Source organism: Cervus canadensis, chromosome 4 (genome assembly GCF_019320065.1).
Source record: "Cervus canadensis isolate Bull #8, Minnesota chromosome 4, ASM1932006v1, whole genome shotgun sequence".
Lineage (NCBI taxonomy): Eukaryota > Metazoa > Chordata > Mammalia > Artiodactyla > Cervidae > Cervus > Cervus canadensis.
Window position 1 is genome coordinate 59,216,158 of NC_057389.1, and position 17,766 is coordinate 59,233,923.

General features: G+C 40.7%; 1 protein-coding gene across 5 annotated transcripts in view; it reads left to right on the plus strand.

The window, feature by feature from the left end:
• The first annotated feature begins 9,561 nt into the window (after positions 1–9,561).
• Positions 9,562–17,766, plus strand: part of FAM13B (family with sequence similarity 13 member B) — an 83,905-nt gene continuing 75,700 nt past the window's right edge. For all 5 annotated transcript variants that reach the window (XM_043465416.1, XM_043465419.1, XM_043465417.1 and 2 more), the window contains exon 1: positions 9,562–9,889. The gene's annotated coding sequence lies outside the window, so the exon portion shown is untranslated. The remainder of the gene's footprint in view (positions 9,890–17,766) is intronic.

A 17,766-nucleotide genomic window follows, 5' to 3' on the forward strand; every position in this document is an offset into this window, starting at 1 on the left:
GACTTCATGGGTTAAAGACTGCTCACCTCCCTTCAGATACCAGTCACAAGTAGTGGCTCCTCAAGTTACCCACACTTTTGTCTGAATTGGCTACAAATAAGCGGTTCCCATGATCCTCTTCTCAAGTTTAATAATTTTCTGCAATGGCGCACGTAAACCAGGGAAACACTTTATTTTCTATCACTTGTTTCTTATCAACGATATTTTAAAGGATGCAAATGAACAGCCAAATGAGGTACATAGGGTGAGATCCAGAAGGCTCTTGAACTTAAGAGATTTTGTTCCTGGGGAGTTAGTGGTATACCAGTATCCCAGCTCATTAATGCATTCACCAATCCAGAACTTCATCAAATCTTGTTCAAGAGTTTTTATAGAGCTTAATTTCCAGCTCCCCTCCCTCACAGGAGGTCAGCTGTAGGGTTGAAAGTTCCAACACTCTAATCATTTGGTCTTTCTGGCATCAGCCCCATCCTGAGGCTATAGCGGCCCCATGGTAAGTCATCTAATTAGCATAAACTCAGAGATGATGAAAAGGGAGTCGTTATGAATAACACGGAGGCTTCCCTGGTGGCTTAGACAGTAAAGAATCTGCCTGCATACGCAGGAGACCGAGGTTCAATCTCTGGATCAAAAAGACCCCTTGGAGAAGAGAACAGTTACCCACTCCAGTATTCTGGCCTGGAGAATTTCATGGACAGAGGACCCTATTATGAAAAACAAAATATACTTCTCTTACCACATCACTTAGGAAATTACAGGGCTTTTAGAAGCTCTGTGCCAGGAACTGTGAACAAAGACAAAATACACATTTCTTCTTATGTCACAGTATCACAAATATATGTTCTTTATATATGGTATTTGATAACTAGAATACTTGCAGTCATTGCAGGTATTATTCTTGAGTTCACTTTTCCTTGTGTTTTCAATGATATTTTAGTATGAGGTCATATTTCTATAGGAAACTTACCTGTAGGATTTTTAGAGAAGATTTACTTTTGCCTATACCAGGTGCCTGGGGCACTAAAGTGATCATCTTTATGGCTTTCAGTTACTTTCGCAGCCTCTGTGACCTCGTCCAGGCTGAGAAATACATCCCTATTCTCCAGGCCTCTGTCATCTTGCCCTTATATCACATTGGCAACCTCCCCTAAACTAACACCTCCACAAAACTGAAGAGCTATGTCCTCACAATGAGGTGGTTTTCTGGGTCACACAGGTAGTTTGAAATTCTCACCCCCACCTCCCGCAACAGTATGCTTGCACACTTGTTCAAGAATATCCAGAGGAGAGTTTTCTTTTTTCCTATTCCATCCAGTTAAAGTGGAGACAGTCAGGTATCCTTTCCCTTTCCCTCTGTGAAAGTGAAAGTCGCTCAGTCATGTCCGACTCTTTGTGACCCCTTAGACTATACAGTGTGGAATTCTCCAGGCCAGAATACTGAAGTGGGTAGCCTTTCCCTTCTCCAGGAGATCTTCCCAACCCCGGGATCAAACCCAGGTGTCCCGCATTAGGTCAGGTTTTTTCCCCTTAATCTCCCATCGAGGATGTAGCTCTTCAATTTTGTGGAGGTGTTAGTTTAGGGGAGGTTGCCAATGTGATATAAGGGTAAGATGATGTGCCTGGAGAATGGGGATGTTTTACTCAGCCTAGATGAGGTCACAGAGGTTGCCTAAGTAAAGTGACACTTAGGACACTTAAACTGAACTCGGGCTTATTAAACAATAAATGGGCATCTGCCATGCAGAGGGCATAATTACACAGGGTTTACCACAAGGCAAGAATCAATCATGTCCAATGTGTATACTGCTGTATCTCCAGCACTTAGCATAATACTTGGCACATACCAGGTGCTCAATTAATACAGTTAAGTGTATCAATGAGTAAGAAGTATCAAAGTTTTCCAAATGGAGGAAAACAACACATATAAACCAAGTAAGAAGAAACAAACAGTAAAACTTTATTAAAAATAACAAATTTGGTTAAACCAAAGACCATTCCCTTTTTCAACAAATATTTTTACAATAGTTGTTTTTGGTAAGACACTTTTAGGATACAGACAGTGCTACACTCTAATACAGATAATAAGATACATGTATAACAACTATAACACTTCTCCCATGCTTACACAATTTAGTTTCTCTCTCACTAGGAAAGGCTAAAATAAGAGTATAAGGCTTCATGCTTCACAGCCTCTCTGCTGATGAGCTCGGAGATTGGGAAGACACTAAATGCCTCTGCAAATTGTTATACCCTTGTCTTTAACGGAAAAGAGCAGTCAGGTGTAAACTACAAAAATATGGTTGTAGTTTGATTGCAATTTGCAAATATTTGGGCTGTCAGTTTGCCACAGAAGGTGTGGTCCTCATGAAAGGAGTTTGAGAAGCCAGGCTGGTCAGATGGTATGAAGGCTCAAAAACGTAAGGCCTCTAAGGAAAAGGTAGGGTATGCAGTATGGGAAGATCTTCCTACTTGAATTTCTGGCTAAAGGGGCAGCAGAAGGCCCCTGGTATTGTAAAGGCCCCAGTCTTTTTTCTTTCCTTTATGTGGATGTAGGGAGAGGGAAGAGGAGAAAGGAATATTATTTATTTTTTCCTTTTTAAACAATAAAAGTTCCAATTGTGGAAAGAAAATCTAGTTGACTATAGGAATTTAATCAAGAAACCAAAACAATGTAGTCTTATAGATGATGATCTCAATGACTTATACTACTGTCATATACTGAACTCTGAGATATCAGGCCAAAAATGTGGACTTGGCAAAGATGAGAGTTACTGTCAATTGTTCCAGCTCCCCAAACTGGATGGCATCAGTGGCTGTGTGAGTGAATACAGAAGTTCAAATCAACATCATGTTAACTTTGGTTCTATTCTGAAAACATTCTATTTCAGATATATGTAAAAGAAAGCTTTTTCAGGGCAGAGATCATGGTTATATCCTGCAACACGGTGCCTGGTCCTTAATAGTTGCTCAGGAAATATGTGGTGAATAAATAAATGCACAAAGGTTACTCTGGGTTGCTAAGATCAGAACAGTATTTGCCATTATTTTGGATTTGGCGTGGGATTCGTACACCCTGGAACAGTTTCTTCTTTTTTCAGCTAGTAATATTTTTTTTGTTTATGAAGAACAAGCATTCTTGCACACTGGCACAGTGGTCCTGGGGAAAGTGGCACAGACAGACCTCCACTGTATTCTTTAGACGACCCAGCAATACCACTCTCTAATGGTGAGTGTTTCTTTTCTTTTTTCTTTTGGTGAGTGGTTCTTTATCAGAAGATTTAAATTTTTCTTGGGGAGAGGGGAGAGGTTTAGCCTTTTCTTTTTCCCCCAGAAGAGATGAATACTTCAAGAACAAAAGAATGAATTGGCCAAGTTTGATTGAATTTGATAGCATTTTACTGCTCTGCAGGAGTCAGGGTAGTTACAACCTCATATCCCTGTGCAGTAGTTGTCCCCACACACAAAACTGCAAGTATCTTCTCATTCTTATCTACATGTATGTCTAATTCTATTAGTGGGCACTGTAAATATGCTTTTAATTAGGGAGGAGGTATGCTTGTATTTATTGTAATTCTCAAGGTACAAAAGATGTAAAAACAGTACTAAGAGTTTGGGAGTTTTGGGTGGTGCTTGGTTTTCATTTAAAAATAAACAGACAAGTATTTAGCGACTTCTACTAAGGAAAATTTCCACATAGGGTCTCATCCCTGGCAATAAAAACCTAGATATGGTGGCAAAACATTTCCAGATACTTCTTTAGGTCTCTGAAAGCAGTATAGGAGAGAGGAGTCAAAAAACTGTAGTATACACTTTTATGCATGCTAATTTATTTCAGTATTCTTCTTCCTGTTCTACCAATGGGGCTGTAAGGTACATTTAGGTTAAGTACCTTGACTAGAGTCACGTGACAAGTAAGGACAGGGCTAGAACTCAGATGTAGGTTTTCTTATTACAAGTTCAATGGTGTTATTCCAAGGCCAGCATTCGTAAGTATTCAATGTTTGTTGTGTCCATTTCTAAATAATATCATTGGCAGGGGAGAAGGTGATTGGACATGTCTCTCTGGGTCTTGATGGCTAGTGTGGCTCAGTTTCTTAAGACAATTGTACTAAAAAAGATGACAGCAGCCTTGACTGAACAAAAGTTAATTGTTATGCTAGTACTCAAATAGCCTTGGTCAAAGATGAGATCAGTAAGGGTGAGGAGGGCGCCTGAATAATGAAAGTTTCCTTACTGATAGCACAAGAGATGGGCTCAACATCCTGCTACATCTAAAAGAGCCGAATTGAATCAAACTGATCAAGGTAGGGTTGGAACAGTGGGCAGGAAAGAAGACCATTTGCGTTCGCTTTGAATAATCAGGGTATCTGTTGCAAAGTGACTACAGAGAGCTACTCCCTGACTTCAAGTCTCAGCTCAGTGACACTGGTGACATCAGGGAGGTGACACATGCAGAAGTCCTCCTGAGTATCCAGGACTTGGTCTGGGGCTGCAGGAAATACATTTCTTTCATAGGGATGTGACCCATGACTTGACTTCTGAGAAGCATAAAGCCTCTGATCAGACCAGCTGGGTAAAATGTTTGTTTCCTTGGGCTAGAAAAGTCATTTTGCGAAGAAATAACTAAAAAAAAAAAAAAAAACCTCAACTCAAGTAATAATTTTCCTGGCAGGCCTCACCTTCAGAAGAAATCTTAGAAATATACCAGTCACTTCTTATCTTGGCCAAACAGCTATCTGAAATGCTGTTTCTAACACTAGTTATATATTAAATTGTGACCTCTACACCTACCAGTAAAGCATTTGTAGGAGAAATGAAGAAAAAGTGCTATAATCTTAAAGTAGTCTCTTAGTGACTGCCAAATGTAGATATTCTATTTGTTACAAGATATTAAATCTGAAGTTATGTTATCAGTCAGATGATTCTTTGTTGTGGAGAAGGCTGTCCTGTGTGTAGTTAGGATGTTCAGCAACATCCTTGACCCCCATGCACTGGATGCCAAAAGTACTTCCCAGGTTTATTTTTCCCAATAATTTATTTATTTAATTTATTTTTGGTTGTGCTGGGTCTTTGTTGCTGCTTCCACACTTTCTCTGGCTGCAGTGAGTGGGGGCTACTCTTTACTGCAGTGCATGGGCTTCTCTCTCTGGCGGCTTTTCTTGTTGGGGAACATGAGCTCTAGAGTTGTGGGCTCAGCAGTTGTGGTGCAAGGACTTAGTTGCTTCACGACTTGTGGAATCTTCCCAGGCCAGGGACCGAACCCATGTCGCCTGCACTGGCAGGAGGATTCTTATCCACTCTAACACCAAGTAAATCCGAGTACCTCCCGAGTTTTGACAACCAAAAACATCTTCAGACATGGCCATAAATTTATCCCCAGTTGAGAACTACTGCTTTAACTAAAGCACTGGAGCTGGTGGTAAAGAATCTGCCTGACATTGCAGGAGACTCAGGAGACATGGGTTTGATCCCTGGGTTGGGATCCTTTGGGAGTAGGAAATGGCAACCCATTCCAGTATTCTTGCCAGGAAAATCCCATGGACAGAGGAGGCTGGTGGGTTACAGTCCATGGGGTTGCAAGGAGTCAGGCATGACTGAGCATGCTCGCACCAAGGTATTACAGAAAAAAAAAAAAACCTTCCTCCCCCTCCAAAAAAAATCTAAAGTGAATTCTGAAATGGATTATCCCTAGAAATGAGAGGATTCAGACAAAATTACGAGATGAATGTAAAAACTCACAAGTTATAAAAGGTCAGGTGAGAATTACCGAGTGTTGTTTTGGAGACTGTTGCTGGTATGCTATGATTCTTAGCATAGATGCCTGCCTGCCTCTTACCTCAAGAGAAGTGAGAGGGACCTTCAGTGGAACTACTCAAAGTACTTGAGATGTGTCTCTAGCAGTTACAGGAAGCATGGTGGACTTGTGGTTGTCTCTTGCCTGAAAAATAGAGGACACGAAACAGGCTGGGTTGACAGTTGGGCTGGCAACTGTAACGGCAGCAAAGAGGAACACTGAAACTGCACTGGAATTAGCCTATATTTCCAAGTTTGTTTGGGCAAGAAGTGCATGAGAGCATCATGTGGACCAGGTGTGGACCATACAACATACAACATGGCCTAAACAGGGCCATCAGGAAAAAAGCTCCCCCTCCTCCAGACACTTTATTCTATTTGAATGGAAAATACTCCCACTAATTTAGTTTGGACCAAACACTTTACTGCCACCTACTGGAAAATTGTCAAAATAAATATACAAATCCACAAGGATGATGTGAATGGCATTCCCTCGGGGTAAGGAGTGTATAACCTTGCACAGTGTGGGGTGGTCCCAGAGTCACTTACAAATGGGCCAGTATAAGAGCTACCTTAGATCCTATCTGCCAGGGTCCACACTGAGAAAAAACAGTTTCAAGAGACAAGAAGTTGGAAGTGGGCTTCCATGGTGACTCAGAGGGTAAAGAATCTGCCTGCAATGTGGAGACCCAGGTTTGCTTCCTGGGTCGGGAAGATCCCTTGGAGAAGAGAATGGCTACCCACTCCAGTATTCTTGCTTGGAGAAGAACAGACAGAGGAGTCTGGGGGACTACAGTGCATGGGGTCCAAAGAGTCGGACACAACTGAGTGACTAACATTCACTTTTACCAGATTTTTAGGGACGGAAAGAGAGTAAAGAACTGCCAGAATAAAATCTTGATTTTGTTCAGATCAAGGTTACTATGATAACCACCAAAGAATGGAGATGGTAGTGGTTTCTGAAAACTGTCAAGCATCCATTAGAAAAAAGGCAGCTTTAATCACCTGCCAGGCCCAGAGTGTGAAACCACCACACGGAAGTAAAAGTTACAGATTTTCCTGCTCCCCGATCTTTTTCTCTTTCTTCCGTTTTTTGGTTGGTAAGCTGGGAGAGAACAAGACCGACCCGGCATAAGGCCTCTGCAGGGCAAGCAGTGAGCCAGCTGTCCTAAGACGGAAAAGATTCACTCTGTGATTCAATGACCATAGGACTTTCTATTCCTAATAGGAACCACAGAACTCATGAACCTGAGTCAGGTATATGACAGATCGACTCCACCGCACAGGTTTAAAGGGATGATGAAATTTAAAAAGAAAGCTTTTTTGTTCTGTTTTTTAAAGTTATACCCCTAAACTCTGTATGTTGAACATATTGATTACTTATTGTAACAAAGTAGGATCTGGAAAAGATATCTTCCAAGGATATGCTCTTGAGTTTTATGGGAAAAATGGTCTTTGAATCAGTTCATTTGTTGAGAGCCCATGCTTTGGGAGTAGAGCACATGAATGCAAGGGACTCTCTGTCATCTGGGAGCGTGTAGTCTTGGGTTTCATACTCAGAGTAATGTAACTATTAATGTCAGTTATGTCAACAAGAGCCTGTGTTGCATAGGCAGAGCTGGTTCAGGAGGGTTTTTACTCTAATGATTTCCTCTCCAATGAATTTTTTACTCACTTATGATTAAGCTTTAGAAGCAATCATGCTGCCCCTTTTCTTCAAGCATGGAATCACAGGTAAAGCTTCCATTTAAGATATTTAAAGAGAGATGCAAGACTGAATGCATATAGGCTGCATCTTGATTGGGCTGCTTTGAAACCTGGTCCTCAGTTTGGCAGATTCAGACACTTACATTTCACTTTACTCAGGCTTAATTAGGCTCTGAGAATTTAATTTGGATAAGACAACTTTATAATTCAAGCCAATGGATGGAAGCTGATTTATTAACCATGATGTGAATGTACTGAGAAAACCTGTATTGCTAGTATCACTAGTACCAGTCATATGCTTTGGACAATTGCTTCTTACTGGATTTGTTGATTTAGTTGAGATTTCCTGAGTGATGGGAAGATTACCTGATGAGTGTGGAATCAGAGCATGGGTCTTTGTGTCTTCTTAAAGGCTATCTTTAACTTGTTTAGTAGGATATAAACTCAATGACAGGGCTCTTATTTTCTGATGTATTCTAAGAGACTAGAATATAGTAAGCATTCAGTATTTGTTGAGTGAGAGACTGAATCTGAACTAAGTTTTTTTTAACTGTTCTGTTAATGGATGGGTTATTGGTCCTGGTCATTAGAATCATAGCCTCTCTCCTAGACAGAGAGCCCACAGTACATTCTTATTCAGATTCTGCAGGTTCTAGACTCTTTATGGACCCCACCCCTCTCTTATGACAGCATCAACTGGGCATGTGACATTTTAGGTGATAGATGGTTTATTTTACTCTAATGAAATTTGGGAGCCACCCCGTTCTCTGTAACACATTTACAGATCATCTCATAGGGTGACTTTTCTTTTCCTTCATTCCTTTTTTTTTTGGGTAAATCTTGTTCCAAGTTCTAAGAGGTTTCTTCTTTTACATTTTCTGGGTTTCTGACTTCCAGCTCAGGCAGGTAGGGTAAAACTGAATTGTGGTGGTTTATATTTTCACAGGGGCCTCCCAGATGGCTCAGTGGTAAAGAATCTACCTGACAATGCAGGAGATGCAGGTTAGATCCCTGGATCAGGAAGATCCCCTGGAGAAGGAAATGGCAACCCACTCCAGGATTCTTGCCTGGGAAATCCCATGGACAGAGGAGCCTGGTGGGCTACAGTGCATGGGGTCGCAGAGTAGGACACAATTTAGCGACTAAACATTTTTACTGACACCAAGAGTTCTTTGTGCAGGCGTGGATCTACCTACCCGCTATCCTATCAAGGAATCTAAAGGCAGAAAACTGCGTTTTACTCAAAGTCCTTAACAGACTAAAGCAAAAAAAAAAAAAAAAAAAAGAGAGAGAGAGAGAGACTGGCTGAATATTCGTACCTTTGTGAAGGTGGTATGAAGGAAGGAATTGCACGGTCGGTCTGGGTGGCTATGCAAGCAAGTCCAGATTCCCTAGGCTCCGAGAGCTCCCTCATTCTTTCTGCCTTTCAGCTTTGCCTCTCAAATTCTGGATCAGTATAGGACACTCTATGTAAGCATATGGTCTCTCGACTTTCATATTCCCCGATGCTTTCGGCACCAAAGGCATCTCTGAAGTCTAGGTCGTGTCCTTGGGTGAAGAGAAAGGGTGGAGGCGGACAGAGTCCCTAGTCTAATCTCCATCGCTGAGAAAGAGAACGTGAGTCATCGCTTCAGTTTGCCGGGAGATTCTCTGTTCAAGTCTCTACTCTCCTCACTAGATAAGGGTACCGGGGTTTTTCTGGTTTCCTGCAAAGTGGCATGTTCCCTCCGCAGAGACCAGGAGTGACCTCGGGCTGCGGAATTCGCCCTTCATGACTCCTAGGTCCCCTCCCCATTTTCCTCTTCTTTCCAACCTCTCCAGACTAAGGACCCCCAGACACCTCCCTCGGGTCCGCGCCCTGCTTCTCAACTCTAACTCAGGGGCCCAAATTTGGAGTGACGGAACCCCTCTCGCCCCTCACCCGGGCTCTAAGTGCACAGACTTCAGAACTACACCCAGCGTCTGAGGGGGGTCCCCAGCTCTCACTGCGCACTCGCCCCGCCCCCGCCCGCGGGCCCGCCCCGCCCCGCCCCCTCCCACGCACGTCACGTCCGGCCCGGCCCCAGCCCGCCCTGCGCCCTGCGCCCTCCGCCCTCCGCTCTCCTCCGCTTGCTGTTAGGGAGGCTCTGCGCCTCAGTCGCTGCCTCCGTGGCCGCTCCCGCCCCGTCTTCCGCGTCTCCGCCGCCGCCACGGCCGGGGGCATCCGGGGGTCGCCTACCGGGCTGGCCCCGAGCCACAGTCGTCGCCTCAGCCTCCCGCCAGTGGCCGCCACAGGAAGAGGCTCGCCCGTCGCGGAGTCACTTGGGGCCTCAGTTCTCGCTCTCTTTCAGTCGCCGCGGGTCCTGGAGAAGCGGCCGCGGCCGGGGAACGGGGCGTCGCGGTTCCAAGGGTAGGTGAACGGGCGGGTACCCCTATCTGCGCATGCGCCGGTCCCGTAGCCGCGGCCCTCACCCCTCTGCCGCCCCCCGTCGCCGTGTCCCACTCGCGCTGGGTTCTAGGGCTTTGCCCCTCGGGGTGCGTGGGAGACCGGGCAGAGCCCTGAAGGTGCGGCATTCCGTAGAGAGGGTCCCCTTTCTCCTCAAGCAAAATACGGTGAAGCTGTGCCCCTGGCTTCCAGGGGGTGTGGCAGTCTTCGATGCTCTCAGCCGCTGCAGTGCGCGTGAGCGGGTGTGCGTTCTCACCGCCAAGCTCCCCCTAAGTGGAAGGCACAGCTACCCACGCTTGTTTGCTAGCCTCCCCTGCACACCGGACCTGCGCCGCCTCCCTGCCCTTTTCCTTCATGCTGGGCAGTGAAGTTGATGCCGAAAAAAAAAAAGTGTGGTTTAATCCGGGCTCTATTGCGCCCCTTTTTAAGATCACGTGAGAAGAGTGGTTGCTTACTTCCTTAAATCGTTCAGAGAATATAGCCAAAATTGGGCTGTTGGTGCACTGGGGACTTGTCTAGAATGCACTCTGCATAGACCAGGCTAGAGAGGGTATAGCACTGTCTCAGGGCGCCTGGTTTCCTAGATAAGGTAATGGGAAATTCAATCAGTTGACACACTTGCCCAGTGGGAAGTTGGTATACTTCAATTAAAAGTCAATTAAAAACCGAACTGACTTTTAGAAAGGCATTTCATTCGGCTCCCCATTATGCCGTCTAATCAGTGAAAAAAGTACTTAAGATTGGGCATTTACCTTATTTTCAAGTTGAGGATAATCTAAAAATGGCAACCGGGACCTCAGCAATGCAGATTGCTGCTGCTAAGTCGCTTCAGTCGTGTCCGACTCTGTGCGCACCCATAGACGGCAGCCCACCAAGGCTCCCCCGTCCTTGGGATTTTCCAGGCAAGAATACTGGAGTGGGTTGCCATTTCCTTTTCCAAATGCAGATTATGAACGTTAAATAACTGAGGTGCACTTACCTTAAAAGGCGGACATTAAAGGGTGGTGTTGAATTACTGACTTTCTGGGTTAATGTGGGGCTGTGTCTTCAACTTTCGTTTTTGTAGCCTTGCATGCAATACTGTATTATGGCCTGGGTGTCTCTCAGGTAATGTGCATTTAGTAAGTGCCCGTACTTGAATGGAATTAATGAACTATTTCTCATTTGTGTATCTGTCGGTAGCTTCTTATTTTCTTAATCTCTGCTGCTTTTAAAATTTGGGCCGTATTTTCAATGATTTAATTGTGTTACCGGTTAGGGATCTGGGACACTTTTTAAATCCTGGGAAAGATGTAGAAAGGTTTATCAGTGTCATAAAATTATTCCTTAGGTGAAGTAAATGTTACATTGTATATGTGGTTTTTTTTTTATAATATTTTAAAATACTCTTTTTTATTTCATTTTGCTATGAAATTACATTAACTGAGAATTCCAGAACAAAGTTATATCAATATAAGACTACATGTTTGTCTTCTTTCTTACATTATTTTTCATCTGTTTTCACGTATGTTTTCAGTTTTAAGATATAGTTGACATGACAGTGTATATTTTTTTTTCTTTTTTTCTTTTTATATTGTAGTGGTTTTTGCCATACATTGACATGAATCAGCCATGGATGTATATGTGTTTTAAACTACATATACTGTTTTATTTTTTGGTATCAATATGAGTATAGAATTCTTGTATTTTCTGTCTTTAAAATTTTATTTATTTGAAAAATTGGTAGGCTGTTTTTAGAGAAGTTTTAGGTTCACAAAAAAATTGATCAGAAAGTACAATTTTCCTATATATCTCTTTCCCCCTGAACACAATTTTCCCTATTCTTTATTGTTTTTATTAGAATGTCATTTGTTTTAGGACAGAGATAATGACTGAAATGAATGTATTGTGCCATGTCAGTTTCCCCCACCAATAAAATAGCTATTTTTATTATCATCTATGAATAACCCCAGTCTGTGCATGGCTTCCCTGGCTTAGTTGCTAAGTCATGTCTGACTCTTTTTCGACCCCATGGACTGAAGCCCACCAGGCTCTTCTCTTGGGATTTCCTAGGCAGGAATACTGGAGTGGGTTGCCAAAGCCCCTCCCTGTTTGTTGTACCCTGACTTTAATATTGGAGAACATAATATAAATTGTAGCTATATTTAAAAAAAAATTTTTTTTGTAGCTATATTTTGGAAAATAATTGTGATAAATGTGTATAATGTAAAAATTACCATTTTAACCATTTTTAAGTGTAAAAAATACCATTTTAACCATTTTTAAGTGTACAATTTAGTGGCATTAAGTACAGTCTCAATGTTGTACAACCATTGTCTTCATGGGTGTTCAGTTGTGACCAATTGTTTGTGACCCCATGGACTGTAGCCCTACAGGCTCCTTTGTTCATGGGATTTTCCTGGCAGGAATCCTGGAGTGGGTTGCCGTTTCCTCCTGCAGGGGATCTTCTAAACCCAGGGATCGAACCTGGGTCTTCTGCATTGAAGGCTGATTCTTTACATTCTGGGCTGAGCCACTGGGGAAGCCCTCGTGCACCATTGTTAGTATCCATTTCCAGTACTCTTTCATCATTCCAAACAAACCGTGTAGGCAGTCGTTCCCCATTCCCTCTTCCTTCTAGCCCCTGGTAACTGCTGTTGTACTTTCTGTCTCTCTAATTTGCCTGTTCTACGTACTTTATATAGGTGGAGTCAAATAGCATTTGTCCTTTTTGTGTGTTTGGCATATTTCATTTAGTATGTTTTTCAAGGTTCATTCGTATTGTAGTGTGTATCAGAATTTCCTTCCCTTTTAAGATTGGATAATATATTCCATCGTGTGTACATACAACATTTAATTTATTCATTCATCTCTTGATGAGTATTTGGATTGTTTCTACTTTTTGGCTTTTGTGAGTAATGCTGCTATGAACATTGGTGTACAAGTATCTGTTTAAGTCCTTGCATTTGATTCTTTTAGGTATATACCTAGGAATGAAGTTGCTGATAATTCTGTGTTTAACTTTTTTTTTCCCCATTTATTTTTATTAGTTGGAGGCTAATTACTTTACAATATTGTAGTGGTTTTTGTCATACATTGACATGAATCAACCATGGATTTACATGTATTCCCCATCCCGATCCCCCCTCCCACCTCCCTCTCCACCCGATCCCTCTGGGTCTTCCCAGTGCACCAGGCCCGAGCGCTTGTCTCATGCATCCAACCTGGGCTGGTGATCTGTTTCACCCTAGATGATATACATATTTCGATGCTGTTCTCTTAAAACACTGTGTTTAACTTTTTGAGGAACATCTAAACTGTTTTCCAGGACTGCTGCATCATTTTACATTCCCATTTAGCAATGCGCAAGGGTTCCAGTTTCTCTCCAGCTCTTCAGCAGTTGTTACTTCCCTTTGTTTGTTGGTGTATTTGGTAATAGCCATCCTAATGGGGGTGAACAGGTATCTCATTGTGATTTTGATTTGTATGTCCCTAAGACTGATGCTGACCATCTTTTCATCTGTGTATCTTTGGAGAAAGATGTTTAAGCCCTTTGCTCAATTTTTTAAATTGAGTTTGTTTCTTTGTTGTTGAGTTACTTTCAAAAAGTCATTTTGTAAATGATTTAAATCTTTTATCTGAAAACTTTAATGGTTCTTAAAAATGAATGAAATACTGAAATTAAAAAAAAAAATAGAATTGGGGAATTCCCTGGTGGTCCAGTGATTAGGACTCCATGCTTCCACTGCAGGAGGCATTGGTTCGATTCCTGGTTGGGAAACTAGCAACCTACATGCCACAAGGCACGGCAAAAAAAGAAAAAAAGGAAATTTCTGTTTACAGATGGATAAACAGCAAAGAGATTTTTCATGTGAAAAACATTTCCAATTATTTAGTAAGTCACACTGCATTAAAAAGATGTCAATTAGATATATATCAGGATGGAGACCTTACTTCTATAACCTTAGCATTACAAAGGTGATGCATTAAACGAAGATTCAATCCTCTCCAATGAGTAGGATTAATGCTCTTGAACTTTCCTTTCTTTATATTTTGTTAACATAGCTAGGAGCAGAGAAGGGGATTACTGGATGGAGAAAAAGAAAGTGTAGTATGTACACATGAACTTGACCTGAAACAGTGTTCTCCAAGTGATGCAGTAGGCTCCTATGTGGGGTGGTTCACTTTGGGGCCTTGTAGAAGAGCTGACTTTGATTGGAAATGGGAATAATGAAGGATTTTTAAAATAGAATGTAATAAAGGTGGGTTTAATGCACCAACTCATAATCACATGGTACACTAAATAGATATGAATTGTAATGGTATGAAGGATAATTCATTATCAGATTTATTTATTCACTCATGGGATATTTATTTTTCTTTTTCTAAATGTAAGATACATGAAGGAGCAAAACCAGAGCAGTTACTTGATGATAGTTGTATAACTGTACATTTATTAGACACTGAATTATGCACTTGAAAAGAGTGAATTTTATGATATGTAAATAATACCTTAATAAAGCTGTCTTTTAAAAAAGCAACCCACCAGTGGACTCTAAGGAACTTATATATTCTCTTGGGGGAAAGAGACTTTAAACAGACACAGAAGGGGATATGTGATAAAACTTAGGATGAATGTTTTGGAGCTGAGGAATAATGTGCCCTAAGAAAATAACAGGGGATATCATTAGGTTAGATGGGTTGGAGAACCCCCTCCAAGAATGAGACTTGAGTAAGAGTGGAAGATGAGAAAGAGGAAGTAAGTAACAGTGTTTGGGGTAAATGAACCAGCATGTATAAAAGTCTTAGGTTGAGGGATATGCAGTGGGTTGACAAGATAATGAAATTTATTAGGTTTCTACTAGAGAAATAAATACTCTAAATCTTTTTGGTTGGGTTTTTACCTAAGTTCAGTATATTTTTTCTTTTGTATATGATGTGTAATAATTCTATTCTCTTTGGTTTTAAGCATTTTTCAGAGAAATGTATGTCTGGTTTCTGTTATTGCCCTTTTCTGAAATAGAAAAATAGAAAACCTTGAACTGTTTACTTAAAATATGCATTTTTGATTTTGTGTATCAGGCGGCTGTTGCTTGTAATTGAAAAGGAAAAGTGAAAATAAAGCTCAGATCACTTGCTGATTGACATAGTAGGTGCTTAGTATTTTGGGGGAAGACTAGAGGGAGGTCCTTTTTGGATACCAGTCAATCCACCTGCCAATGCAGGAGACTCAGGAGATGCGGTTCAATCTCTTGAGTTGGGAGATTCCCTGGAGGAGGAAATGGCAACCTGCTCCAGTATTCTTGCCTGGAAAATTCCAGGGACAGAGGAGCCTGGTGGGCTATAGTCCATGGGATCACAAAGAGTTGGACAAGACTGAGCACCACACACACACACACACACAGTGGATTAAAAATTTGGAAAAGTGAAAGGAGCTCAAATTTAGGATCAGATAAGAGAATATTTTTAAGTTAAAAGCAGACCATATTGTGGTTCATTGTAGAACCACTTTTGAAACTAATAATTTCAAAAGATATATGTACAAGTGTTGGCATAATGATTTTTGAATGGCAAGTACAGAATATTTGCTTTATGAGTTACCTTTATGAAGTATCATTTCATACGTTTCAGTAAAACTTCAGACAGTATTTTCAGTGTTGTCTGCAGTCATTGTTGTCTAAAAGAGCGTCAACTAAAGGCAGCAGACTAGATTTCTACTCACTGTTTTAGTGACCTGCTCACTAGTCAAGTGACTTTAAACCAGTTTCTTCAGCTCTCTGAAATTTTTTTTTTGTTATTCTTCTGAGAAAGAAAATGATAATCTACTATGCTTATCTCACAGGGGATGGTTGTGAAGATTCAGTTGGATAGTGAACTGGAAAGTATACCAGAAATGATAGCATCATTTCAGATATTAGAGTTCTGCTGTTGTATAATATTCACAACCTGGGAAACAAAGTTGAAATCCTTTTTTTTTTTTCCTCTCAGAGTTCATAATTAAGTTGAAAAGACACATACAAAAAAGTATAATCAGTGCTTTTTTGTTTGTATGTCACTCTTGCCCCATACTCCCCCAGCAATTTTTACACAGGTCTGTGCAAAAAGAGAGAAATATTCTGCTCTCAAAGGATCCATTTGGTTAGAACAAGTTGTGGAATTACTTCCAATGGTTAAAAAAAAGAAGTGTATTGTAGTTTGGTATTAAAGAGCAGCAAGAAATGATATGCTAGTCTTAAGACCATACTCATTAGTAGGCCCAAGGTGAGCATGTTTTCAGTGGAGGAACATGAAAGGTGAAAAGTTGCTGGAATGGAGGAGTCTTGAAGAGTCAACATTTGTCACAGTTGAGATCATACACATAATGTAATTGACTAGAATGTGTTCTCTTTAATGCATATATGCTTTCTCAGATATTTTGTGTCATCTTCTAAATTCTAGAGCTGTTTTTTGTTTGTTTGTTTTTTTTTTTTTTGAAAGACTCAGTTGTGTTGGTACTTAGTCGAAGAGCTAATTTAACTTTTACTCACTTTGACTTAGTAGAAAATCATGCTAAAGTAGTAACCAGTGACCTTGGAGTGCACGTAAAGGAATGGTTTGGGAGTCAGCTTGCTCTAGCACATTACAGACTTACCCTTTCATGAGGAGACGTCATTTAAAGTGTCACATTTTCTCATACTTTAGGATTAAACATCACTCTAGCCCTCTAACCTGTTTTTCATGTACTGTTATGTGAACTTTATAAAACTCAAGATCTGACTACTGATAAATACTTTGAGGAAGTTTCTTCATCTATCTTGGAGACTAACTTCAGGTACCTTATGGTTTCCTTGACTTTTTGAATTAGATTTGTGGCTTATTTCCAAGTAGATGTGAGAGTAAATCTTTTTGCCCGTATAATACTGCTCATGTTAGTGTTACTAGTTTCTTAAGGCTTAAATTACTTCCGTTAGATTTGGAGTTAGATCCAGCAGCACATTCTAGCATCATCATTTACAAATTTTGAAGTTTAGCTCAGTGCCTTGAGGCTTAGTACCTGTAAAAAGGGAATAGTGCCTTTTATATTAAAAATTAGCATTTTTTAGGTATGAGAAATAACTTATGAAGTGCTTGTAGATATAAATCAGAGTTTCTTTTCATTCTTTTAGAAAATTATAACTGATTTACAGTATTATTAGTTTTATTATTATTATCAGTATTAGATATGCAATGTAGTGATTGTTGTATTTTTATATATTATACTCTAAAGTTATTATAAAGTGCTTTTCTTTCTTGATTTGATTATCTTTGATTATTGCTGGAAGGAGATATGGCAGCCACTTTTGATCTTTTATTTAGTTTTTAATCATTTAAGGAGATATTCACTTCTTCTTAACTTTGAATAGCCAGTGTTATTCTTATTTATGCTTCTTATTTATGTCTTTATTCAACATATATTTTATTTTATTTTTTTTCAACATATATTTTAAACTTTAAATTATGTGTTAGGGATTGTATGAGGCTATACAAAGGTGAAATGACAGGGTCGCTACCTACAAGGTCCTCTCTTGAAAAAAAGAGACAGACATATTTTTAGATTCTATGGGATCATTGCTAAAAAGGTAGGAAACACAATAGGAGTAAAAGAGAAGGAGAACTGTTTGCCTTAGGAAGTCATGGAGGCTTTGACAGAGGAAGTAAAGTTGAGACTTGATGGTGAATTGGAAGTTTGATGTACAAGATGGAATTTGTCATGGTGTTGAGTTAGGGCTCCAAGACAGGAAGCAGAATGCACGCACAGCTTGGGAGGTGTGGGTTGTGAATTTCAAGTGGTTAAATATTGTTGGCGAGTAGAGTGAGGTGGAGGAATGTCAGGAAAGGAGATT